This window comes from Ranitomeya variabilis, chromosome 1 (assembly GCF_051348905.1).
Source record: "Ranitomeya variabilis isolate aRanVar5 chromosome 1, aRanVar5.hap1, whole genome shotgun sequence".
Taxonomy (NCBI): Eukaryota; Metazoa; Chordata; class Amphibia; order Anura; family Dendrobatidae; genus Ranitomeya; species Ranitomeya variabilis.
Genome location: NC_135232.1, coordinates 124,292,456 through 124,320,309, shown reverse-complemented (window position 1 = coordinate 124,320,309; position 27,854 = coordinate 124,292,456). Strand labels below are relative to the sequence as shown.

At 39.3% G+C, this 27,854-nt stretch overlaps 1 protein-coding gene across 1 annotated transcript in view; it reads left to right on the top strand.

Annotated features, from left to right (window-relative positions):
* Positions 1-27,854, top strand: part of EDIL3 (EGF like and discoidin domains 3) — a 956,986-nt gene that overhangs the window by 619,473 nt on the left and 309,659 nt on the right. The gene's annotated exons all lie outside the window — the stretch shown is intronic.

Genomic DNA, 27,854 nt, shown 5'->3' with positions numbered 1-27,854 from the left:
TTGTCAGTTTAATGTCTAACTGTTATCAGACTGGCAGTCTATTCCTTCTTTCTCACTACACCATTTTTTCTGGAATCTAGTGAAACATTGGCATTGCCGAGCCAATGATTTTTGCTTGTTGCCCAAGGCCAATTAGGTGCGATTGCCCTATAAAGTTGTATCTGCATCCTGCATCCACCTTAGTCTATGAAATGTGTCCCAGCTGGAAAAGAAACTACTAGAAAATGTTTGCAGTGAAATGTTCTAATGCGTTGGTATAGAAATGATTGAGACATAAGCCACACTATTTATTTAACACACCTCTATTTAGATAGACCATGCCCCTTTTACAAATCACACCCCCTTTGAAGGCCTGGGAGGCTTTATGGCACTGACAAGACGGTCTACCCATTTTCTGGGTGCGTTGACAAATATGATTTCATTGCCCATCATGAGTAAAAATGTATTGCACCCAGGGTTTCCCCTTCATTGCCTTTTTATGGCTTTAAGGAGAGAGTAAGATCAGTCCTGCACCCATGACAGAAGGGACATCACTTTTTTGTCAATGCTATTTTTTTTTTATAAGAATGTACATATTTTTATACTTATGAAGACATGATTGCTTAGCAACATCCCGTATGACATTCAGGTGACAAGATTTTCCGTTCTTAGGAAACAGATATATTTCCATCCTTTCTATCATATGGGGATTCATTCTGCATCTTCTTTCATTGATTCAGTGAATACTAAAAAAAAAAACAATAAAAAATACCTGGTAGGAAAGTCAATGAGAAAAATACATTTCTGCTGAACTCACAATCTAATTGACGAATATGTCAGACAAGACATACTGCTATAAACACGAATGTGGCATTATGTATTGTACGTTTGCACCTGTTAGATTTGGGGAGAAAATTGAGCTTTTTGTAACATTGCAATTAGAGATGATTGAATCACATTGATGCAATTGTGCAGGTCGCAGTGAATTCAATCAATTTGCCATTTGATTTGCATGAATCACAAAGTGCCTTTTTACACATTGTACAAGATTGCATCAATTATAGAATGCTGACATAACCTCAGGCACCACAGAACAGGCTTCCCCATAGTGCAACCCAGCTATCATATCATATAGTATAGCGCAGACAATCAGGAGCAAAATATTCTAGGCAGGAAACGCAGCAGCCAGTTTAGGGTGAATTTAGGATAGTGAAAGAATGTGAAGGGTCAAAGCTCAATAACAGAGATAGGAAGAGAAAGACAGAATATTGGACAAATACGGTACTTCAGATAGCGATGAGTTGTATAACTACATCAGTGAAGAAGACGAGAGTACTTGTCTGAGATTAACACAGAGGTTCAACTGATAAACACATAGCAATATACAAGAGGTGCCAACAGCAGTGCCAGAGTGATTGATCAATGATATAGTGTAGCTGGCATCTGTTATTACACATTTGACTCACAGCTCATTATTAATGCAGTAGAAAGCACATGTAAGACAGGACAATAATTTTTACAGAAAAGAAAACTGAAATGAGTGTAAGACTGTATGCTTGCTAGTCACAGGTGACAGTTCTAAGTTTTTGTTCGCATTGTGCAATTGTTTTTGTGAGCAGAGTAATAATGAAAAAACGAAATAAAATGCCCCAAAATCCAAATATTCAACTGTAACTGTTTAACTTTGACAGTATGTGTTTCACAAGCAATCTTTTTTTTATATTGCCTTTACCAGTGAAATTTGACATCAATACATGCTGCACTAATACAGAGATGACTTTCGGGCAGAGCACAAAAAAAACCACAGTGAAAAAAAAATAAAAAATATATATATATATATACTGTATTTTATTTTTTTTGTCTAATAAAAAAGGAAATCTTTAGCTTTAGGTCTTTTAGAGATCATTTCATACTCAACTTGATTAAATGTTCACAATAAGGCTGGAGTCACACTAGCTTTTTGCATCCAATGCGAGAGCATAGGATGCGATATGCTACTGACCCTTAGCTCCTGCTCTGCTGCACGCGGGAGCCGAGTGTCATGTGTCTGCGCTCCGAGTCTCTCGCACAGAGCAATTCGGAGCACAGCTGCGGAGGAGGCGGAAAAACTAATTTCTCCATCTCCTCCATTGCCGGGGTCAGCATATAATGCACATCACTCGGATGTTATCTGAGTGATGTGCATTGTCTCACTCGCACACATAGGCTTATATGCGTGCGAGTGAGCTGAGACTCGGCCGAGTGTTGGTGACAATCGCAGCATGCTACGATTTCACTCGGACACTGAAAACGGCCGAGGAAAAAAACGGTGATGGGAGCTGCCCCATAGAGGAATACTGGTCCGAGTGCTATGCGATGTTTTATCGCATAGCACTCGTCCGTATTATACGGTAGTGTGACTCCGGCCTAACAGTAATTTTGACCAATGGTGCCCAATAGTGATGATCGAATATACTCGTTTCTCGAGATTTCTCGAGCACGCTCGGGTGTCCTCCGATTATTTTTTAGTGCTCGGAGATTTGGTTTTTCTTGCTGCAGCTGAATGATTTACATCAGTTAGGCAGCATAAGTACATGTGGGGATTCCCTAGCAACAAGGCAACCCCCACATGTACTTATGCTGGCTAACAGATGTAAATCATTCAGCTGCGGCAATAAAAACTAAATCTCCGAGAACTAAAAAAATACTCGGAGGACCCCCGAGAGTGCTCGGGAAATCTCAAGTAACGAGTATATTCGCTCATCACTAGTGCCCAAACTTTTACATGATACTGTAGTTTACAAAGCAGAATGGGCAACAATTATAACCTATAGATGTGCAAAGGTTGTAGAGACATACCCCAAAAAACTTGTAGCAGTCATTGCACTGAAAGTTGGTCCTACATAGTATTGACTCAGGTGGACTGAATAGAAATGCACATTGTTATGTCACATGGAATCCTAATAAAATTTACGTTTGTATGTATAATGTGAAAAAAAAAATTACTATTAACTATAAATTACTATTTGTGAAATATGTCAAAAAGGTCTGTTTCTAAGGAAAAAGTATTTAAAGTATACAAACAACTTAACACATTTTGGTGGATACGCTAAAATAAAGTATATCATTAGTGTTGAGCGATACCGTCCGATACTTGAAAGTATTGGTATCGGATAGTATCGGCCGATACTCGAAAAGTATCGGATATCGCCGATACCGATACCCGATACCAATACAAGTCAATGGGACACCAAGTAGCGGAAGGTATCCTGATGGTTCCCAGGGTCTGAAGGAGAGGAAACTCCCCTTCAGGCCCTGGGATCCATATTAATGTGTAAAATAAAGAATAAAAATAAAAAATATTAAAAATATTGATATACTCACCCTCTGACGCGCCCTGGTTGTAACCGCCAGCCTCCGTTCATAAGAATGAGCGCTTGAAAGTCCTTAGATGACGTCGCGGCCTGTGATTGGTCGCGGAGCGGTCACGTGACCGCAACGCGATCAATCACAAGCCGTGACGTCATCTAAGGTCTTTCAAGCGCTTGAAAGTCCTTAGATGACGTCGCGGCCTGTGATTAGTCGCGTTGCGGTCACGTGACCGCTCCGCGACCAATCACAGGCCGCGACGTCATCTAAGGACTTTCAAGCGCTCATTCTTATGAACGGAGGCTGGCGGTTACATCGGTAAGGTCCAGGCTGCGTCGGAGAGGTGAGTATATCAATATTTTTTATTTTTATTCTTTATTTTACACATTAATATCGATCCCGATACCGATTCCCGATATCACAAAAGTATCGGATCTCGGTATCGGAATTCCGATACAGCAAATATTGGCCGATACCCGATACTTGCGGTATCGGAATGCTCAACACTATATACAGTATCATATATAGAGAAAAAAGAAAAAAATATTAGTGGTAAATACTGTATATCGAAATAAAAAATGTCAGTATGCTGTTGGGTTTTTATATTGCGTGACTGAGTAAGGCATGGAATGTGCATTATGACATGATTTAATGCTTTTCTATGTACTTCATTGGTTACTGCATTGCATTGTGTCTGATGTGTGACTTTATCATGTATTGTGCCTGGATTATGTGTTTTTAGTTTACTGACAGTATGCTAGAATGTCATCATCTCCGCAAGATGAGGGTATGTTTCCATGGTCAGCGACCAATCCACAGTGTCCAGATGTTACAGCATAGTGGAGGAGATTTTATGAAATCCCACCTCCACTATTTGCGCATGGCCGCATACGGTGGCACTGCATAACCGGACTTGCGGCATGTCTTTCCAGACCTCAGCATGTCTGTTAATCTTGCGGAGACGCTTTGTCTCCGCAAGATAAATAACACAGTCTATGAATAGGATGCAGTGATTTCGCATGTGTTCAATGAGCACATGCAGAATCACCGCCCGTACAACAGGGGGCGGCGCTTTGGGCGGAGCGGGGTATCCGCTGTGTCCAAAGCACAGAGTTTCCAGACCATGGATACATACCCTTATTGTTTGGTCTGTAAATTACTCTTACACCTTAGATTGCTTTTAGCAGAACACTTTTTCGTTTCTTGACTCTCCACATACACACAAGCATTGAACTCAACTGATCCATGTGCTTTTAAATGGGAGAAGCAAGGAAACCACTTGTAGACTCAATCCTATGCTATGGCATTATCATTTATAGTATCACTGTATACTGTGACATTAATGTGGGGGGGAAGGAATTTCCAATCAATAATCATAGATCTTTAGGTAAAAAATGCTTTATTGTGGAGGGCATAAAGGCAGTGGCAGAAATGGATAGCCACCAAGTAATATACACAAAGGGCACCGGGTGCCCACACAAGCCAAGTATAGAATAACTAAAGTAAATTTGTATTTAGCAAGTCATAAATATATCCAGGAGTATCCTAATAATAATATAAATGCATCAAAAAGAAAATAGCATGAAGTTGCATGAAGGTGCCCCCTGACGAAGGTGTCCCGAAACGCGCATTGGGGCGGGCACCGGGACCCCTTACTTGCCAGCATTTGCCAGCACTCTTCCGGTGATGTATCCTGATTAGTGTTGAGCATTCCGATACCGCAAGTATCGGGTATCGGCCGATACTTGCGGTATCGGAATTCCGATACCGAGATCCGATACTTTTGTGGTATCGGGAATCGGAATCGGAAGTTCCCAGTATATGGTTCCCAGGGTCTGAAGGAGAGGAAACTCTCCTTCAGGCCCTGGGATCCATATCCATGTAAAAAATAAAGAATTAAAATAAAAAATAGGGATATACTCACCCTCTGACGCGCCCTGGTAGTAACCGGCAGCCTGCTTTGCTTAAAATGAGCGCGTTCAGCACCTTCCATGATGTCACGGCTTCTGATTGGTCGCGTGCCGCTCATGTGACCGCCACGCGGCCAATCACAAGCCGTGACGTCATTCTCAGGTCCTAAATTCCTAATTCTAGGAATTTAGGACCTGAGAATGACGTCACAGCTTGTGATTGGTCGCCTGGCGGTCACATGAGCGGCACGCGACCAATCAGAAGCCGTGACGTCATGGAAGGCCCTAAACACGCTCATTTTAAGCAAAGAAGGCTACCAGTTAACAGCGGTGATGTCCAGGGGCCTCCGGAGAGGTGAGTATATCAATATTTTTTATTTTAAATCTTTATTTTACACATTAATATGGATCCCAGGGCCTGAAGGAGAGTTTCCTCTCCTTCAGACCCTGGGAACCATCAGGATACCTTCCCATACTTGGTGTCCCATTGACTTGTATTGGTATCGGGTATCGGTATCGGCGATATCCGATACTTTTCGAGTATCGGCCGATACTATCCGATACCGATACTTTCAAGTATTGGACGGTATCGCTCAACACTAATCCTGATTATTTATCTTTCTTTTTACTTTATCTGATGTGTAGTTTGCATGCCTGGTTCTATTAGGAGCCAGGATCCTATGCAACTTCATGCTATTTTCTTTTTGATGCATTTATATTATTAATAGGATATCTGTTTCTGCCACTGCCTTTATGCCCTCCACAATAAAGCATTTTTTACCTAAAGATCTATGATTATTGATTGGAAATTCCTTCCCCCCCCTCGTTTGTATATATAAAAATGTCAATAATTGATCTGACCTTTATGTCCATGGCAGACATAGTGTCTTTGGCTATTAATTAATTATTTTCTGTAATATTTAGAAACGCCTTGACTATGTACTTTTACTGCCTGCCACTAGTCACTACCCTTCTCCTGTGACATTAATGTGTACATTGAATGTAGAGCCTAACATTGAGCTCTTACCAATAATGGCCACTGTCTGCATTTTCCCTATTTGTACACTTTCTGTACTATAACCTTAGAGTGAACATTATTCAACTATTGTAATATCATGTGCATGCCTAAAGAAACACTCCTCCCATTAAAGTTTTTATCTTTTTATTATATTGCAGTCATCATATTACATAGCACTGTGTACTTACAATTGCTCATTTTGCCTTTCTTCTGCTTTCCGTTAGGTATATGACATCACATGATTCAAAACTGATTACATGAATCCTTCTAAGCTCTTTGTAGAAACACAAAAGTCTCTTTTCCCTGCATGAGTCATCATTAGAACTACAATTTTGCCTCACTGCAAGTTCCCAGACATAGGGGAAGAGCAGAGCATCTGGGTCAGGAGGTGATAAGGAGGTAGAGCTGGGCTGCCAGGGTCTTTGCATTGATGTAGAATTATAGTTTAACGATGACTCATGCAGTAAAAAGAGACCATGTCTGTACATAGAGCTTAGACGTATCCAGCTGGTCTGCTTTTAATCCCATGATGTCATAGACCAAACTGAATATTTTTGTGCACATTATTTATGCGCTACATCATCATTGTGCATCATTATTACAGTCTGACATTACATTGTGGCAGTATTACTGTATTTTGTTTGCCAATTTCTGATTTGTAGTTGTGCAATAGTCTATGTTACATGGCATAGTGGTGAACAAAAAATATAAGTTAGTAAAGAGATGAGGGTTAAAAAAAAAAACCCATGGTTTAATATTTGGCTCATGGAAGAGTATTCTAATACTGCAAATGAAAAAAATAACATGAGTCCCAGTAAAAAAAAAAATAAAAAAATAAAAAAAACAGTGGGCAACGGGTCTAGTTCAGTATCAGGATGATTGAATTTTTTAATTTAAAGAAAAGACTAATGTTTTATTTTTCCTGAATATTTTTTGTAAATGGTTTTCATCCTTAAACATTAATGTTAGAATTTAAATAAATACATGCATGCAGTCAACCTATTATCTGAATCTAAACTTTCTATATGTATGTGTGTGGTTACTTCAGCAGAACATGCCTCAGGTCTTACATGTCAGGTCTGATTTCCTTCACAGAATCCGAAACTTAGCAATAAAAGTCAAGATAAGCTGAAACCTCAGCAGAAACACATCTATTTTATTACTGCTATGGGGCAATATGATAAATAGAATTGAAATCTCGTCTTGTTGAACATTTCTGGATTTCGATACTTTTTATCATATTACATGCAGAAGAATGAATGGACTTCTAAATTGGCCTGTCAGTTTAGGGTTGAATCCCACTGCTGCCCTGCGAAGAACACACAACGATATTTAATATGAGATAGAAAATGATAATAAGAAACATTTTGTTTCTTCAATATTGTTACTGTATTATTTATTATTTGCTATAAGCTCCATGTTTTTATCCTTATTTTCAGATTGTACGTCTGTAAAAGCTTTGGTGGACTTTCAGTATCTAAGTATAGGTCTGTTCAAACTAGAGACATTGGCCACAATTTATTAAGACTGGTGTTTTATATGAGGATAATGCAGGAATAACATGCCAAATTCATTGAGAGGTATCTTCCACTTAATTAATTTGGCGCATCTTATCAGGGGGTTGCGCATCACCATGAATGTTACTCCAGTCAGAGGTTGGAGTTGCATTTCTAGCATGAGAAATATTGGCTGTATTTAATGGGTACGCAGTGGCACGCCCTGTCTCCATTTTGTCCATTTTGGCAGAGTTGCTTCAAACTAGTGCGAAAACCAAAATTCTCAACATTTTTTGTACAAATCCACATTGCGCAAATATTTTTTTTAACTATTCTTTGTTTTATTTTGATTAATTGGCCCAATTGTTCATTTTTCAGCTTTGCACTTTGCCTCAAAAGTAGTTTCTAACCACATATGATGTATTGGTATACTCATGATAAATTGGACAGCATTTTCTCCTGCTACCCTGTGAAAATAAAAAATTGGGGCTAAAAGAAAATTTTTATGGGAAAAAAGTATTTTTTTTATTTTCATGACTCTATGTTATAAACTTTTGTTAAGCACCTGGGACTTCAAAGTCTTCAGCAAACATCAAGATAAGTTCCTTAATGGGTGTAGTTTCCAGAATGTGGTCACTTGTTGGGGATTCCACATCATAGGCTCTCCAAAAGCGACATGGCATTCAGTAGTTATTTGAGCAAATTTTGTGCTGCAAAAGTCAAATGGTGCTCCTTCCCTTCCAAGCCCTGCCATGCAATATTAGTTTTCCTCCATATATGCAGTATTGGCATACTGAGGGGGAAATTGCACAACAAATTGTATGGTGCATTTTCTCCTGTTACCCTTGTGAGCTAAAAGAACATTGTTGTGGGAAAGATTAGATTTTTTGTATTCTCACTGTTACAAACTTCTGTGAAGCACCTTAGGGTTCAAGTTGCTGACCACGCATCTAGAAATGTTCCATGAGGGGTCTAGTTTCCAAACTATGGTCACTTGTGAGGGGTTTCCACTGTTTAGGAATATCAGGGGTTCTCCAAATGTGACACGGTGTCCGTTCTTGATTTCAGACAATTTTTAGTTCAAAAAGTCAAACGGTGCTGCTTCCCTTCCGAGCCCTATTGTGCACCCAAACAGTAGTTTTCCCCCACATATGGGGTATAGGCGCACTCAGGAGAAATTGCACAGCTCATTTTGTTGTCCATTTTCTGTTACTTTTGTGAAAATAAAAAATTGGGCAAAAAACATTTTTGTTGGAAAAATTAGATGCTTTATTTTTATGGCTCTACGTTATAAACTTCTGTGAACACCTGGTGGTTCAAAGTGCTCACCACAAATCTATGTACATTACTTGAGGGTTTTAGGTTCCAAAATGCTGTCCCATGTGGGGGGTTCCACTATTTAGGCACATCAGGGGCTCTACAAAAGCAACATGGCATTCACTCTCGATTCCAGCAATTTTCACGCTCAAAAAGTGAAACGGTGCTCCTTCCCTTCCATGCCATGTGCCCAAACAGTAGTTTTCCCACACATATGAGGTATCAGCGTACTCAGGAGAAATTGCACAACAAATTTTGATGTTCATTTTCTCTTTTTACCTCTGTGAAAATAAAAAATGTGGGGCTAAATTTAAATTTATCTGAAAAAATAGTAAAATGTAAATTTTTTCCTTCCATATTGCATTAATTCCTATGAAGCACCTTAAGGGTTAATAAACTTGAATGTGATTTTAAAGACTTTGAGGGTTGTAGTTTTAAATGGTGTCACTTTTGGGTATTTTTTGTCATATAGGTCCTCAAAGTCACCAAATGTGATGCGGTCAAATGTTTTTTATTTTTTTAAATAAAAATTTGAATTTGTAATCAGCTTTTAACCCTTCTAAGATCTTAAATTATGTTTCAAATATGGTGCATATGTAAGGTAGACATTGGGGAAATGTTTTAACTATTTTGCGACATAACTCTTGTTTAAGGGCATAACAAAAGTTTTAAAATTGTTAAATTTTAAAAATCTTTGGCCAAATTTCCGATATTTTCACAAATAAACGCAAGTCATATCAGACAAATTTTACCACTATCATGAAGTATAATATGTCATGAGAAAACAAGTTTTAGAATCAGAGGGATTTGTGGAAGCATTTGGGGGGGGGGTAAAGTGGTCTAATTGTTTGTTCCACGAACAAAGTTAATTTTAATCATTAGATCTTGGAATAATAATAATTTCCACAATTGGATGTGTTTAAAAAAATGTGCCTATGCTGAGATAATCTTATAAATGTCCCCCTGCTATGTATTGTGTAATGGTTGTTTCTGATCAAAACACATTTCTAAGGAAGTGGAGGGAATAAAAAAGTAGATAGATATTACAGCTTGGCATCTCAAATAATTAATAATAATAATAATAATAATAATAATAATCTTTATTTTTATATAGCACTAACATATTACGCAGCGCTTTTACAGTAATTCTTTCTTTGAGGTAAAACATTTTTAAAAAACAGGCAGGGAAATGTTTTACTTCACAAAAAAATCCGCTGTGGTCCCATGATTTCCTGTCTATGTACCCTCTTTTGCCACCTTTGCTGCCCCGGAGATGTGGTAGGCTCAGACCATGCCCAGTCAGACACAGCCATTACACAGTACATAGCAGGGACAGATTTATGACATTATCTCAGCACAGTAACATTTTTTTAAATACATCCAAACGTGGAAATTATTATTAATATTTCAAGGATTTTTTATTGATTAAAATCAACTTTAACCCCTTTATCCCACATGACATACTATCCCGTTGAGGTGACCTGGGACTTAATTTCCAGTGATGGGATAGTACGTCATATGCGATCGGCCGCGCTCATGGGGGGAGCGTGGCCGATCGCGGCCGGGTGTCAGCTGACTATCGCAGCTGACATTCGGCACTATGTGCCAGGAGTGGTCACGGACCGCTCCTGGCACATTAACCCCCGGCACACCATGATCAAAAATAATCGCAGTGTTCTGGCAGCATAGGGAAATATCTCGCAGGAAGGGGTCTCCCTGCGTGCTTCCCTGAGACCCTCGGAGCAACGCGATGTGATTGCGTTGCTCCGAGGGTCTCTTACCTCCTCCTCCCTGCAGGCCCCGGATCCAATATGGCCACGGAGCTGCTTCTGGGTCTTGCAGGGAGGTGGCTTGCAAGCGCCTGTTCAGAGCAGGCGATTTCAAGCGTCCCTGCAGTGCCTGTCAGATCAGCGATCTGACCCTATATCATGATGCCCCCCTGGGGCAATGTTATAAGATAAAAAAAAAATATTCACATATGTAAAAAAAATAATTCCTAAATAAAGAAAAAGATATATATATATATATATATATATATATATATATATATATTGTTCCCATAAATACATTTCTTTATTAAAAAAGTACACATATTTAGCATCGCCATGTCCATAAGGATCCGACCTATAAAACTGTCCCACTAGTAAACCCCTTCAGTTATCATTGTAAAAAAAAAAACAAGGCAAAAAATAACGTTTTATTATCATACCGCTGAACAAAAAGTGGAATAACACGCGATCAAAACTACAGATATAAATAACCATGATACCGCTGAAAATGTCATCTTGTCCCGCAAAAAAAGACCCGCCACACAGCATCATCAGCGAAAAAATAAAAAAGTTATAGTCCTCAGAATAAAGCTATGTAAAAATAATTATTTTTTCTATAAAATAGTTTTTATCGTATAAAAGCGCCAAAACATAAAAAAATTATATAAATGAGATATTGCTGTAATCACACTATCCCAAAGAATAAAACTGCTTTATCAATTTTACCAAACATGGAATGGTATAAACGCCCCCCAAAAAAGAAATTTATGAATAGCTGGTTTTTGGTCATTCTGCCTCACAAAAATCGGAATAAAAAGCGATCAAAAAATGTCACATGCCCAAAAATGGTACCAATAAAAATGACATCTCTTCCCGCAAAAAACAAGACCTCACATGACTCTGTGGACCAAAATATGGAAAAATTATAGCTCTCAAAACGTGGAGATGCAAAAACTATTTTTTGCAATAAAAAGTGTCTTTTAGTGTGTGACATCTGCCAATCATAAAAATCCGCCAAAAAACCTGCTATAAATAGTAAATCAACACCCCCTTCATGACCACCTTAGTTAGTGAAAAATAATAAAATAAAAAAAAGTATTTATTAAAATTTTTCCATTAGGGTTAGGGATAGGGTTGAGGCTAGGGTAAGGGTTGGGGCTAGGGTTAGGGTTGGGGTTAGGGCTAGGGTTGGGGCTAGGGTTAGGGTTGGAGCTAGGTTTAGGGTTGGGTTAGGGCTACAGTTAGGGTTGGGGCTAAAGTCAGATTAGGGTTGGGGCTAAAGTTAGGGTTAGGGTTTGGATTACATTTATGGTTGGGATTAGGGTTAGGGGTGTGTCAGGGTTAGGGGTGTGGTTAGGGTTATGGTTGGGATTAGGGTTAGGGGTGTGTTGGAGTTAGGGGTGTGGTTAGGGATGGGATTAGGTTTAGGGGTGTGTTGGGGTTAGGGGTGTGTTGGGGTTAGGGGTGTGGATGGGGTTAGGGTTAGGGGCATGTTCGGGTTAGGGGTGTGGTTAAGGCTATGGGTATAGTTGGGATTAGGGTTAGGGGTGTGTTTGGGTTAGGGTTTCAGTTAGAATTGGGGGCTTCCACTGTTTAGGCACATCAAGGGCTCTCCAAACGCGACATGGCGTCCGATCTCAATTCCAGCCAATTCTGCATTGAAAAAGTAAAACAGTGCTCCTTCCCTTCCGAGCTCTACTTTGCGCCCAAACAGGAGTTTACCCTAACATATGGGATGTCAGCGTACTCAGGACAAATTGGGCAACAACTTTTGGGGTCCAATTTATTCTCTTACCCTTGGGAAAATAAAAAATTGGGGGTGAAAATTCATTTTTGTGGGAATTTTTTTTTTTATTTTCACGGCTCTGCTTTATAAACTGTAGTGAAACACTTCTGGGTTCAAAGTTCTCACAACACATCTAGATAAGTTCCTTGGGGGGTCTAGTTTCCAATATGGGGTCACTTTGTGGGGGGTTTCAATGTTTTGGCACATCAGGGGCTCTCCAAACGCAACATGGCATCTCATCTCAATTCCAGTCAATTTTGCATTGAATGGTCAAACGGCGCTCCTTCCCTTCTGAGCTCTTCCATGTGCCCAAACAGTGGTTTACCCCCACATATGAGGTATCAGCTTACTCAGGACAAATTGTACAACAACGTTTGGGGTCCATTTTCTCCTGTTACCCTTGGTAAAATAGAACAAATTGGAGCTGAATTAAATTTTTTGTGAAAAAAAAGTTAAATGTTCATTTTTTTTAAACATTCCAAAAATTTCTGTGAAACCCCTGAAGGGTTAATAAACTTCTTGAATATGGTTTTGAGCACCTTGAGGGGTGCAGTTTTTAGAATGGTGTCACACTTGGTTATTTTCTATCATATAGACCCCTCAAAAAGACTTCAAATGTGATGTGGTCCCTAAAAAAAATGGTGTTGTAAAAATGAGAAATTACTGGTTTATTTTTAACCTTTATAACTCCCTAACAAAACAAATTTTGGTTCCAAAATTGTGCTGATGTAAAGTAGACATGTGGGAAATGTTTCTCATTAAGTATTTTGTGTGACATATCTCTGTGATTTAAGGGCATAAAAATTCAAAGTTGGAAAATTGCGAAATTTTCTAAATTATTGCCAAATTTCCATTTTTTTTCCACAAATAATCACAGGTAATATCAAAGAAATGTTACCACTATCATAAAGTACAATATGTCATGAGAAAAAAATGTCAGAATTATCAGGATCCGTTGAAGCGTTCCAGAGTTATAACCTCATAAAGGGACAGTGGTCAGAATTGTAAAAATTGGCCCGATCATTAACGTGCAAACCACCCTTGGGGGTTAAGGGGTTAAAATTCACTTTGTTCATGGGAAAACTACTTACTGTGAGATGTGAGTTAAAGTGGTATTCCCATCTCCAAGATCAAACTCCAATATATAGCAGGTGTAATAATAATAATATTAGCAAATATGTACAATTAGAAATTAAGTATAGTTCTTCGGATTCGCTATGTAGGCTTGGTATCCATGGTTATTACCACTAAGCGAGGTCTAACTAACTAACTGGTTGTAACCATAGATACCTAATCTACTGCAATACCTGCACATGGGGAAAGCAACGTAGCAAATTTGAAGAACTATATTCAATTTCTAATTGGAGATATTTTTTAATATCATTATTAGTACATCTACATATTGAGATAGGATCTTGAAGATGGGAGTTCCCCTTTAAATCCCCTTTATCCCTTTTGCAAACATAGCATACAATCCTTTCTGCAGCCTGTTGTTCTGCAGCCATGCTTGAGAACAGATTGTGACTTGATAGAAATACCTTTAGAAAACAAGGGAATATTAGTGAAAGCAAAGCTGGATTCTTTTTTAGAGCATTTTTGGTGTATCTATCTATAACTATATATTTAATGTTCTTATAAGGTGAAGGTTTCCATTTAAATATCTTTTAATATGTCTTTGAAACATGTCAGAAGACATAGTCTGATGATGCAGCCTAGCTTATCTGGACCTTCATCTTGCCAGGTGTCTTAGTCCTCCTTTATGCTGTGGGTGATGCACACTTTTTGACTTGCAGTCTATAAATGTTGTGCTCATGTACATATAACAAGACTTCATTACAAATACAAGAAACAGCGGAAATGTGAATATGAAAAAACTATTTCCCGCTATTTGATGTTACTGCAGATATATTGTATAATGGAAAAATGATTAATGAAAAAAATTAATCATAATACTAAAAAAAAACTGCTAGCCTCATCCATAGAAGTAGCCTGCCCAGTCTGTCTAAAATTGTACATTTAAAAAAAAAAAAAAGGTTTGTAAATCATACACATTTTTGAATTCTGCTTTTTATCTGCATTAAACATGCAAAAATAAAGCTTCAAATAGCAAAAATAACATAAACAAATATTGCTATTAAACTGTGGCCAATCATTTGTATATTAAAATAACTTAAAGGGACACTGTCAGCAGGGTTTTGTAATGTAATCTGAGGACATGTCAACCTGCATGCTTTTGTTTGCTTACAATGAAGGTTTTATTACCTAGTGATTATGATTGTACAGATTGCCGAAGCTACAGCAGCTTATGCATGCTAGTCTAACTCCGCCCCCTCCTGTGATAAGCAGTTCACTGTCTATGGACTTTTTACATACTGAGACTGGTATGGGCTGGGTTAGCTTTCTGAGCTTTGCTGCAATACTAAATCTAAAACCTCTGATTGAGTCAGAACCGCTGCACCCAGTAAACTACGTGATATATCATTGGATTTGTGGTCTTTTTGCCTACATTATGCTGCACTCAGATGATGTAGCAGAGAACTGCTGACATTTCATTTAATTTTGGAGTGGTTAAATACAGTATAAGAATGTTCATATGTCCATTGATGATTTCTGTATGTTAAATGTGACATCTTTGGTGTTTGTAGTTTTTATGTTATTATTTGCACACTTTCTATCTTTTGTCCCTGTACAACTCATATCTAAATAAAGAGCTACTCCAAATGGAAATTGCAATTGTCAAACATATCATTGATCCTTGTGACAGCTCGTCAAGCTTTTCCCATACATGAAATATAATGTTATGTGCACATTAGGCATGAATAATACTGTATATATTACAATGTTATTATATGTTTGCAATACATATGTATAATATAATGCCACTGGAGAAATGTAGGCTAACATTAAGAATGAAATAATATTCATGAAAATTCAGTACCTTCCTCACTTAACTACCATTTCGCTGTTATTTCTCATTGACCCATGAAATGTGAGGTTTAGCTCAATGCCTATCATTAGTGTGGGACCTAATGGTGCATCTTTGCTGTAAAGATGATAAAGATTCAAGCCGGGGTTTATCAGAATCTGTATGTTCTCTGATCTGTATGTGGGCATCACTTTTCTGCTACGGTTTTTTTCCACTCTCTAAAAATGTATAAGTAGGTACTAATAGTTTCACCAAATGGATCTTCATTCCTTGCAGATGACTAATAAAATTAATAACTCACCTTGCAGATAATCATATTGTATAACTTGTTTCCAGAGTATCACCACTAAAATATAATAATATACACTACCATTCAAAAGATTAGGGTCACTTAGAAATTTCCTTATTTTTGAAAGAAAAGCACAGTTTTTTTTCCAATGAAGCTAACATTAAAAGATTCATAAATACACTCTATACATTGTTAATGTGGTAAATGACTATTCTAGCTGCAAACGTCTGGTTTGAAATGCAATATCTTCATAGGTGTATAGAGGCCCATTTCCAACAACCATCACTCCAGTGTTCTTATGATACTTTGTGTTTGCTAACTGTGTAAGAAGGCTAATGGATGGTTAGAATACCCTTGAAATCCCTTGTGCAAGTATGTTAGCGCAGCTGAAAACAGTTTGGCTGATTAGAGAACCTATGAACCTGACCTTCCTTTGAGTTAGTTGAGAATCTGGAGCATTACATTTGTTGGTTCCATTAAACTCTCAAAATGGGCAGGAAAAAAAGAACTATCATGCGAAGCTCGACAGTCTATTCTTGTTCTTAGAAATGAAGGCTATTCCATGCGAGAAATTGCCAAGAAACGGAAGATTTCCTACAACGGTGTGTACTACTCCCTTCAGAGGAGAGCACAAACAGTCTCTAACCAGAGTAGAAAGGGAAGTGGGAGGCCCCGCTGCACAACTGAGCAACAAAACAAGTACATTAGAGTCTGTAGTTTGAGAAATTGATGCCTCACAGGTCCTCAACTGGCAGCTTCATTAAATAGTACACGCAAAACGTCAGTGTCAACATCTACAATGAAGAGGCAACTCTGGGATGCTGGCCTTCAGGGCAGAGTGGCAAAGAAAAAGCCATATCTGAGATTGGCTAATAAAAGGAAAACATTAATATGGGCAAAAGAACACAGACATTGGATAGAGGAAGCTTGAAAAAAGTGTTATGAACAGACGGATCCAAGTTTGAGGTGTTTGGATCACACAGAACAGCATTTGTGAGATGCAGAACACTGAAAAGATGCTGGAAGAGTGCCTGACGCCATTTGTCTAGCATGGTGGAGGTAATGTGATGGTCTGGGGTTGCTTTGGTGCTGGTAAAGTAGGAGATGTGTACAAGGTAAAAGGGATTTTGAATAAGGAAGGCTATCACTCCATTTTGCAAAGCCATGCCACACCCTGTGGACAGCGCTTGATTGGAGCCAATTTCATCCTACAACAGGACAAAGACCAAAAGGACACCTCCAAATTATGCCAGAACTATTTAGGGAAGAAGCAGGCAGCTGGTGTTCTGTCTGTAATGGACTGGCCAGTGCAGTCACCAGATCTCAACCCCATTGAGCTGTTGGGAGCAGCTTGACCGTATGGTACTCAAAAAGTGCCCATCAAGCCAAACCAACCTGTGGGAGGGGCTTCTGGATGCATGGGGCGAAATTTCTCCAGATTACCTCAGCAAATTAACTGCTAGAATGCCAAAGGTCTGCAATGCTGTAATTGCTGCAAAGGGAGCATTCTTTGACAAAAGCAAAGTTTGAATGAGAAAATTATTATTTCAAATAAAAATCTTTTTTCCGAACCTTGTCAATGTCTGGACTAGATTTTCAATTCATTTGGAAACTCATTTGATTAATAAAAGTATGAGTTTTCATGGAAAACACAAAATTGTCTGTGTGACCCTAAACTTTTGAACAGTAGTGTAGTCTAACACAATATTCCTTCTACTTTCTTAATGTTTGAAGTTGACACTATTAGTTTGAAAAAATTCCCATAGTCCTTAAATGGGTTGTCCAGAGTTAAAATTTATTTTACTCCTAATGCTTATCTATTTAATGCCATAATGTAATCTATTTTTTTAAATGCTTATATTAAAAAGTCCTTACAATACCCTCACTACAATAATCATCTACTTTAATTTTTTACTAATTCCTCTTTGATGACACTTTTTTTCAGAATCTCAGTGCATGCTAGGATAGTCAAACAAATCATCATTAGGAAGGAAGATGCTGCCCTCACTAAAAGATTCTCTGCCCTCACCCTGAAGCCTCATCAATTACCTCCATTTAACCTCCATTTCAGGAGTTGGGCTACTCCCTTCTCTACTGAGCATTTATTCCTTGTCAATTTTGACTTATGCTCAGTAAATTTTTATCACTGTTTAATGTGCACAGTGACAGTGCACTCACAGACTCTGATCACAAGTAACGAGTAGGCAAGAGAGCGCACTGTCAGTGAGTGAGTGTGTGTTGTAAGAATACCTGGTGAAGAAAAAGCAAATACCAGCTCCATCTCTGCAAGAATGGACAACTGACACATGCTCAGTAGAGCAGGGACTAGCCCAGTGTCTAAAACGTAGGTCATTGATGAAACTTTGTTTCAGGGAGGGGGTGAAGGCTGCAGCAGTTATTGCAGCCTCTGTCCCCTGCTAATATATTGTTTGACTATTACAGCATGCATTGAGATTCTCAAACAAAGCATCATCAAAGAGGAAGAAGCGTAATGAGGTAGGGAATTTTTAATTGAAGTTGATGAGAAAAAAGACTAGATTATGACATTAAATATAAATGCACTTAGAAGTAAAATAAGTTTTAGTTACAGACAATTCCCCTAAAGGTGTTTTCTCATAAAGTCTCTACAATTTATATGCCCTTTTTAGCTATAGAGAACAATCACTAGCAAATAGTAGGTTTCTCTCTGGGAAAGGTAGATGCAGTGCATGGACAGTCATTCATTTATATGGCCGGCATGTAATGCCACATTCACCTTGTGGTGCCCACTATTGCAAAAATGTAACAAACATTTTTCTTTCTTCCTGTCATCATAAGGACCTTTCAATATTATTTTGTATAGCCGCTTTTCTTAGTAAAAATACTCGGAATATGTTTTGTGCTTGGAATGTTAGCTTCCTTTCAAGCTTCAAGACCTGCATTTGATGAATGCTCCCATCATACAAATACTTGTGTCCTTTTCTAAACACATTCTGATTAGTCCCATAGAAACAGCATGCTTATAAAACTTGGGAAACATAGAGACTCAGAATAAAGACAGAATAAAGTCAGCAAATGATTGGGCATGACTAACATCAATTACACTGGTCAACAGCATTTTTGGTGCCAAAGATATTTCATTGAATTTAGGGTATTTTTGGGGTGCTGATTCTGAATATGTCATCAGTTTTGCCAGATTGGCTCAAGTTTTTGAGATTTTTGGTATCTTATTTATAGCACTTGTTGGTAAATGTGACGCATCATCTCATTAATTTCTTTGGATTAGTACTTGAACTGAGCAGTTCTCAATATAGTTTTGTGTTAATTAGTGTTCTAAAAGTTTGTTCATAGCTTGATTTTTGCACTAACTTTATGTTGTTGTCTGTTTTCCAGTGAAAAGCATGAACTCATCAAGAAGAAGTTGTCTTAACGATCCAGACTCATTCTGTTACATTTGTGGTGAATACACACTGCCAAAACATAGAAGAAACATAACAGACTTCGTAAAAAAAGTGTATTTTGCCTATTTTGGGGTTATGCTTGGGGACCAAGACAAGTTTTGGGCACCACACATAGTGTGCAAAGCATGTATCGAATTATTACGAAAATGGAGCAAAGGACAAAGAAAAAGCTTCAAATTTGGTGTTCCAATGGTGTGGAGAGAGCCAAAAAATCATCATGATGACTGTTATTTATGGTAAACACAGGTACAGGCACATCTTCACAATGAGGGACAGGCCTTCTTGCAGATTCCATGTTACTCCCATTTTCGTTTCTTATGCTTATTGAATCCTTGCACTTGCACTGCACAGAAATAACAGTCATCATGATGATTTTTTGGCTCTCTCCACACCATTGGAACACCAAATTTGAAGCTTTTTCTTTGTCCTTTGCTCCATTTTCGTAATAATTCGATACATGCTTTGCACACTATGTGTGGTGCCCAAAACTTGTCTTGGTCCCCAAGCATAACCCCAAAATAGGCAAAATACACTTTTTTTACAAAGTCTGTTATGTTTCTTCTATGTTTTGGCAGTGTGTATTCACCACAAATGTAACAGAATGAGTCTGGATCGTTAAGACAACTTCTTCTTGATGAGTTCATGCTTTTCACTGGAAAACAGACAACAACATAAAGTTAGTGCAAAAATCAAGCTATGAACAAACTTTTAGAACACTAATTAACACAAAACTATATTGAGAACTGCTCAGTTCAAGTACTAATCCAAAGAAATTAATGAGATGATGCGTCGCATTTACCAACAAGTGCTATAAATAAGATACCAAAAATGTCAAAAACTTGAGCCAATCTGGCAAAACTGATAGCATATTCAGAATCAGCACCCCAAAAATACCCCAAATTCATTAAAATATTTTGGACACCAGAAAAAAAAATTTTTTTTGTTGACCTGTGTTATAGGTATTGAGTTCAAATGGATTAGAAGCCATACACTGAAGAAGAAAGTACATATTAGAAGTCCATATAGAGTGTTCCCGATGGCATGAAGAAAATGGCAAAATGTGCAGAGATGGAGAAAAGATTCAATCAGGAAAAATCCATTGCATCTGCTATTTCACAGACCATTTTATACACAGCTCTGGCAAAAATTAAGAGACCACCACATCAAATCCCTGTCATGGGCAGCCCAATCTTGAACCCCATTGAAAACCTCTGGAGTGTAATCAAGAGGATGAAGGATAGTCACAAGCCATCAAACAAAGAAGAACTGCTTACATTTTTGCTCCAGAAGCAGTGTGAAAGACTGGTGGAAAGCATGCCAAGACGCATGAAAGCTGTGATTAAAAATCATGGTTATTCCACAAATATTGATTTCTGAACTCTTCCTGAGTTATAACACTAGTATTGTTGTTTCTAAATGATTATGAACTTGTTTCCTTTGCATTATTTGAGGTCTGAAAGCGCTGTTTTTTTTATTTTGATCACTTTTCTTTTTCAGAAAATAAATACAAAATTTACTGTTTGGAAATTCGGAGACATGTTGTCAGAAGTTTATAGACTAAAAGAACAATTTACATTTTACTCAATATTTATATACCTATAAAGAGAAAAATTAGACAAATTGAACATTTTGCAGTGGTCTCTTAATTTTTGCCAGAGCTGTATGTGGCACATGTTGACTTAACAATAAAACTTACATTTTAACCATATATCCAATTGAATGCTAATATCTGGAGTATGATTCTTGGCATGAATCCTTTTCTGGTTTCCACTCATTTATCAAATCACCATGATAACAGCTGCTTAGCACTAGTGCAACATGTTACATTCATAGCGGGAAGAAATTAACTTGTCAGCATAATTAATGTGACTTATTAATGAAAAAATTGCTTATTTGTACCTCTATACAATGTATTGGATTTTTTTTACAATGTGGTAACTACTCAAAGGCACATTTACTTGACCATCGGTAATGTACAATCACTGAGTGTAACATTTCATGCCCATTTATCATGTGAATATGGGTTTAAAGTTAACTAAAGCTAATTTACAAAATCTGCTAAGCATATTGTATTGAAAGCTGCTAATATCATTCACATACTGTATCCATGTAAATGTCCATATATCACTAGAGGTGAAAATAAACTCGTGGAGGGAAAAAGTGTTTATATTTGTACTAAAATGTGGTCAATCTGCTTCTGAGCTATAATAGTTATGAATAATAGACTTTAACCACTGTCTGCATTCACTTTCCTGACAAGGCCACATTTTTCAAATCTGATATGTCACTTGTCACTAGGGTTGAGCGACCTTTACTTTTATAGGATCGGGTCGGGTTTCACGAAACCCGACTTTTTCAAAAGTCGGGTCGAGTGAAATCGGCCGATCCTATAAAAAAGTCGGGGTCGGGGTCGGCCGAAACTCAAAACCCAATGCAGTGCATTGGGTTTCCAATGGTTCCCAGGGTCTGAAGGAGCGGAAACTCTCCTTCAGGCCCTGGGATCCATATTTAAGTGTAAAATAAAGAATTAAAATAAAAAATATCGCTATACTTACACTCTGATGGGCCCTGGTACTAACCGGGAACCTTCCTTCCTTAGAATCAGCCTTCCAAGACCTTGTTTTGACGTCACGGTGACATCGCGGCTTGTGATTGGTCGCGCGGCCCCCATGTGACCGCTCGCGCGACCAATCACAAGCCGCGACGTCACCGTAACGTCACCAAAGGCCCTGGAAGGGCTGATTCTTAGGAAGGAAGGAAGGCTGCCGGAACGAAGACGAGGGTGAGTATATTCCTATTAGGTATATACTCACCCTCGGACATGCCCTGCTTCTTTCCGGCAGCCTTCCTTCCTAAGAATCAGCCCTTCCAGGACCTTCGGTGACGTCACCGAAGGTCCTGGAAGGGCTGATTCTTAGGAAGGAAGGCTGCCGGAACGAAGCCGAGGGTGAGTATATTCCTATTAGGTATATACTCACCCTCGGACACGCCCTGCTTCTTTCCGACAGCCTTCCTTCCTAAGAATCAGCCCTTCCAGGGCCTTCGGTGACGTCACGGTGACGTCGCGGCTTGTGATTGGTCGCGCGAGCGGTCACATGGGGGCCGCGCGACCAATCACAAGCCGCGACGTCACCGCGACGTCACCGCAAGGTCTTGGAAGGCTGATTCTAAGGAAGGAAGGTTCCCGGTTAGTACCAGGGCCCGTCAGAGGGTAAGTATGGCGATATTTTTTATTTTAATTCTTTATTTTACACTTAAATCTGAATTCCGATACCAATTCCCGATATCTTAAACATATCGGGAATCGGTATCGGAATTCCGATTCCAGATTCAGAAGATCGCCGACCTCATGGCCGACCCCACACAGGGGTCGGGTCGGGTTTCATGAAACCCGACTTTGCCAAAAGTCGGCGACTTCTGAAAATTGCCGACCCGTTTCGCTCAACCCTACTTGTCACTTTACTCAGTAGTAACTCTGGACTGCTTCAATATATCCAAATTATTCTAAGATTAATTTTTGTGATGCATTTTAGTTCCCAACAGTGGTAGATTTGGTCAATATGAATTGCATTTATTTATGAAAATAAACTTTGATCAAAATTTTGAAAAATTCACAATTTTTGAACTTTGAATTTTGAAGTTTTCAAAGCAGTTATTATTCACACCACACAAAATAGCTAATATATAACATTTACCACATGTCTACTTTACATCAACATAATTCTTTAAATACATTTTTTATTAGGATATTAAAAGGGTTAAAAGTTTAGCAGCATTTTTTTATTTTTTCAATGAAATTTGCTAAACCTTTATTTTTATGGACGCTTTTCTTTTAAAGTGACTTTGAGGGGGTCTATATGTTGGAAAACTCACACACACAACCCAATTTAAAAATCTGCATTCCTCAACATATTCAAAGCTGCATTCAAATAAGTATGTTAACCCTTTAGGTTCTTCACATGAATTAATGCAAACTGAAATAAAAAGAAAGATTACATTTTTACTTACTAAACTGTTGCTATAGCCCTTCATTTTTTCATTTTTGCAAGGGTAAAAGGAGAAAATGGCAGCTCACCTGCCCAGAAGATGTGGTATGATCAGACCATGTTCCACCATAGTGAGACACAGCCATTGCACAGTACATAGCAGGGGCATATTTAGGCTGTGTACCCATGTTTCGTTTTTTATGCATTTCCACCGCATTTTTTACCGCAGTGGAAATGCTTAAAAAAAGCTTGAAAACGCGTTCTCATGCAATCCTATGGGATTCCGCTATTGCTGTGCCCATGCTGCGGATTTTCCCGATGCGGAATCGCATAGCGGCAAAATCCACAGCATGTTCATTTTTTTTGCGGAATCATGGTGATTTTGCCGCCATAGGATTGCATTGAAATGCTCACTTTACGCATGTGGCTATGCCCACCATAAAATGAGCGCTTCATGTGCAGATGGTACCCAGGGTTTGGAGGAGAGGAGACTCTCCTCCAGGCCCCAGGGAACAATATTCCTGTAAAAAAATAATTAAAATAAAAATAAGGATATACTTACCTTCTGATGGCCTCCGGAGTCCTCCCGGCTCTCAGCGGTGCTTGCGGTGGCTTCTGTTCCCAGAGATGCATTGCGCGAATTACCTGAGATGACATCACGGTTACGCGACCGTGAGATCACAAAGGTCCATCGTGCAAAGCGTCCCTGGGAATGGAACGGGACGTACCGGGAGCACTGCTGAAGAGATCAGGGGCCATCAGAAGGTGATAATAACCATAATTTTAATTTTTTTTATTATTTTTAACATACTATCTTTTACTATTGATGCTACATAGGCAGCATCAATAGTAAAAAGTTGGTCACACTTGTCAAGCACTATGCTTAACAAGTGTGACCAACCTGTCAATCAGTTTTCCAAGCGATGTTTCAAATCGCTTGTTAAGCGCAAGCATTCTGCAAGTTAAAACCGCTTGCAAAACGCTTGTGTTTTGCCCGCGGCAGGGAGTTGCGGAAATTGCTGCGGACATTTCCGCAGCATTTCTGCAACGTGGGCAGATAGCCTTATAAGTAGTGTTGAGCATTCCGATGCTGCAAGTATCGGGTATCGGCCGATACTTGCTGTATCGGAATTCCGATACCGGGATTCCGATACTCTTGTGGTATCGGATATCGGGTATCGCAACAACATTAATGTTAAAATGTGTAAAAGAGAGAATTAAAATAAAAAATATCGCTATACTCACCCTCCGACGCAGCCGGGACTTCAGCGAGGGAACCGGCAGCGTTGTTTGTTTAAAATTTGCGCTATTACTTGGTTACGTGAATTCCCGGCTTGTGATTGGTCAGGTCGGCCATGTTGCCGGGACGCGGACCAATCACAGCAAGCCGTGACGAAATTACGTCACGGCTTGCTGTGATTGGTCCGCGTCCCGGCAATATGGCCGCCCTGACCAATCACAAGCCGTGACGTCACGGGAGGCTGGACACGCGCCCATTTTAAAATGAGCGCGTCCAGCCTCCCTGCTTGTGATTGGTTGACCGCGGCGCAACCAATCACAAGCCGTGACGTCACGGGAGGCTGGACACGCGCCCATTTTAAAATGAGCGCGTCCAGCCTCCCGGCTTGTGATTGGTTGACCGCGGCGCAACCAATCACAAGCCGTGACGTCACGGGAGGCTGGACACGCGCCCATTTTAAAATGAGCGCGTGTCCAGCCTCCCGTGACGTCACGGCTTGTGATTGGTCAGGGCGGCCATATTGCCGGGACGCGGACCAATCACAGCAAGCCGTGACGTAATTTCGTCACGGCTTGCTGTGATTGGTCCGCGTCCCGGCAACATGGCCGACCTGACCAATCACAAGCCGGGAATTCACGTAACCAAGTAATAGCGCGAATTTTAAACAAACAACGCTGCCGGTTCCCTCGCTGAAGTCCCGGCTGCGTCGGACAGGTGAGTATAGCGATATTTTTTATTTTAATTCTTTCTTTTACACATTTATATGGTTCCCAGGGTCTGAAGGAGAGTTTCCTCTCCTTCAGACCCTGGGAACCATCAGGAATACCGTCCGATACCTGAGTCCCATTGACTTGTATTGGTATCGGGTATCGGTATCGGATTGGATCCGATACTTTGCCGGTATCGGCCGATACTTTCCGATACCGATACTTTCAAGTATCGGACGGTATCGCTCAACACTACTTATAAGATTATCTCAGCACAAGAATATTTTTTAACACCTTCAATTGCAGAACAAATTTTTATTCCAATAACTAGTAACTAAAATACACTTTGTTTAGGGGACAGCCACTTTAAAGGGAAATTTTGCGCTCCCATGCGGTCGCCGGACACGTCAAAACACCGCATGCAGACGCATCCACATACAACACATGTCCCTGTGTACCCAATATTAAAGATAGGTACGCAGGATGCATGTGGAGTAGACAGAGCGTAGGCGGAGCTTAAGGGAGGAAGAAGGGAGAAGGGCATAAGTATGCAGCCATTTGCAGCCTAGCCAAACGCTAATTTGAAACCAGCCTTAGTAACGCTATTAACCTACAGACTAACCCATATCTGCATGTAAACAGCTTTTTTTTGGTGACAGCTTCCTTTTAAGTATGACAGCATATTTTGAACACAGAGTCACATTAATCGAGTTCTATAAACTTTTCAACACCTGTCAAGGGTTCTTTGATTGCCTGCCAGTATATATTTTCGTGAGCACAAAGCAGACGTATCGTTTTCAACAGGTAATAGTGGCAGTAGTGATGTTCCATAGATATTGACCTTTGTGCAGTCACATGTCAAATTCAATATTTTATTGCTCCTGACCAGTAACCATATATCAAAGATGACTTTAGAGCATATAGTTTGGAAGTTTCTGTATAGGGGATATGTGTAGATGTGATATACCATTCATATTGAACTTTGTGCAGTCATATGTCAAATTTGACATTTTGTTGCTCCTGTCCAGTAACCTTAGATCAAATATGAATTCAAAGCCTATGGCATGGAAGTTATAGGGGATTTTGCAGGTGAGGATGTGACCTTTTAATATTTTTAGCAATGTTATACTGGGTTTAGAGCTGCAGCTACACTGTCTACCACTGGTGCTCTTTTTTTGTGTGTCACTGTATAGTATACTGTGATTGTGAAGCATTGGAGAGACTGGAGAGCATATGAGACAACTAGGACCATAGCTGTGCATTCAGATCCGCACGCATTCAGTTTTCTTCTTACTAGATTTTAACAGCTGAGTCTGCTATACAAAATCAGACCAGAATAGGATACGGAGTGAGAATTTTTTTTAGAATTGGCACATGGAAATGTGAAATAAAATGGGTATGAAAAGTTGCATTTATATTTATGGGTCCGTGCGCTGTTCATTTTTAAAATGGACAGGTCACTTTTGAAAAAACTTTCATTGGTGTGAATAAGCCCAAATACAGTTTATATTGTGCTTACAATATTCACCACTACGTGATTTACTGGTGAATGTATGCAAACCACCATATGTTAGACTGGTAATATAGATATTGCAATGTTAAAGCTCATGCAGATGTCCATTTTTCGCGTTCGAGTGCTATCCATGGTTTTCACGGAGAGCACTCGTACCTTTGATATTCTATGGGGTAAGTCACATGTTCATGACTTTTTGTGGACCAAGCGGTTCGCTGAAAATCACAGTGGCATGTCCAGTTTAGATCTGAGGGTTGGATCAAAATCGACAATTAAAGTACATAGGTCAGTGAAAAAAATCAGACCGCACTAGGATGACATCCAAGCAAGGTCTAATTTTCACCGACTGTCAGAGCAAATAATGTAAAGACACTTATTTTGGTCAAATTCTGATCAAATAATCTGTTTATGGAAAAAACAGACATCTGATTGAAGCCTTATTGTGTTATTTCACTTTTCTAAGTAATATAACTTAATCTTTCTAGTAGCAAAGATAATGCATGCACTTTATTGTTTATATGGTTTGCTATTATAGCAGTACACTGTTCTCTCCTGGTTCTCCTCCTATCTCTCTGACCACTCCTTCACTGTATCTTTTGCTGGTTTCTCCTCCTCTCACCTTACCCTTACTGTTGGGGTTCCTCAAGGATCAGTCCTAGGCCCCCCTCCTCTTCTCTTTGTATACCGCCCCTATTGGACAAACAATCAGTAGATTTGGGTTCCAGTACCATCTCTATGCTGATGACACCCAATTATACACTTATTCTCCTGATATCTTGCCTGCCTTTTTAGAAAACACCAGTGATTGTCTTATAGCTGTCTCTAACATCATGTCCTCCCTCTATCTGAAACTGAACCTGTTAAAAACTGAACTCATGTTCTCTCCCTCTACTAACCTACCTTTGCCTGACATTGCCATCTCCGTGTGCGGTTCTACCATTACTGCCAAGCAACATGCCCGCTGCCTTGGGGTCATACTTCATTCCGAGCTTTCATTCACCCCCACATCCAATCACTGGCTCGCTCTTCTTATCTGCATCTCAAAAACATTTCTAGAATTTGACCTTTTCTTACTTATGACTCTGCAAAAACTCTTACTGTCTCATTTATTCATTCTCGTCTGGACTATT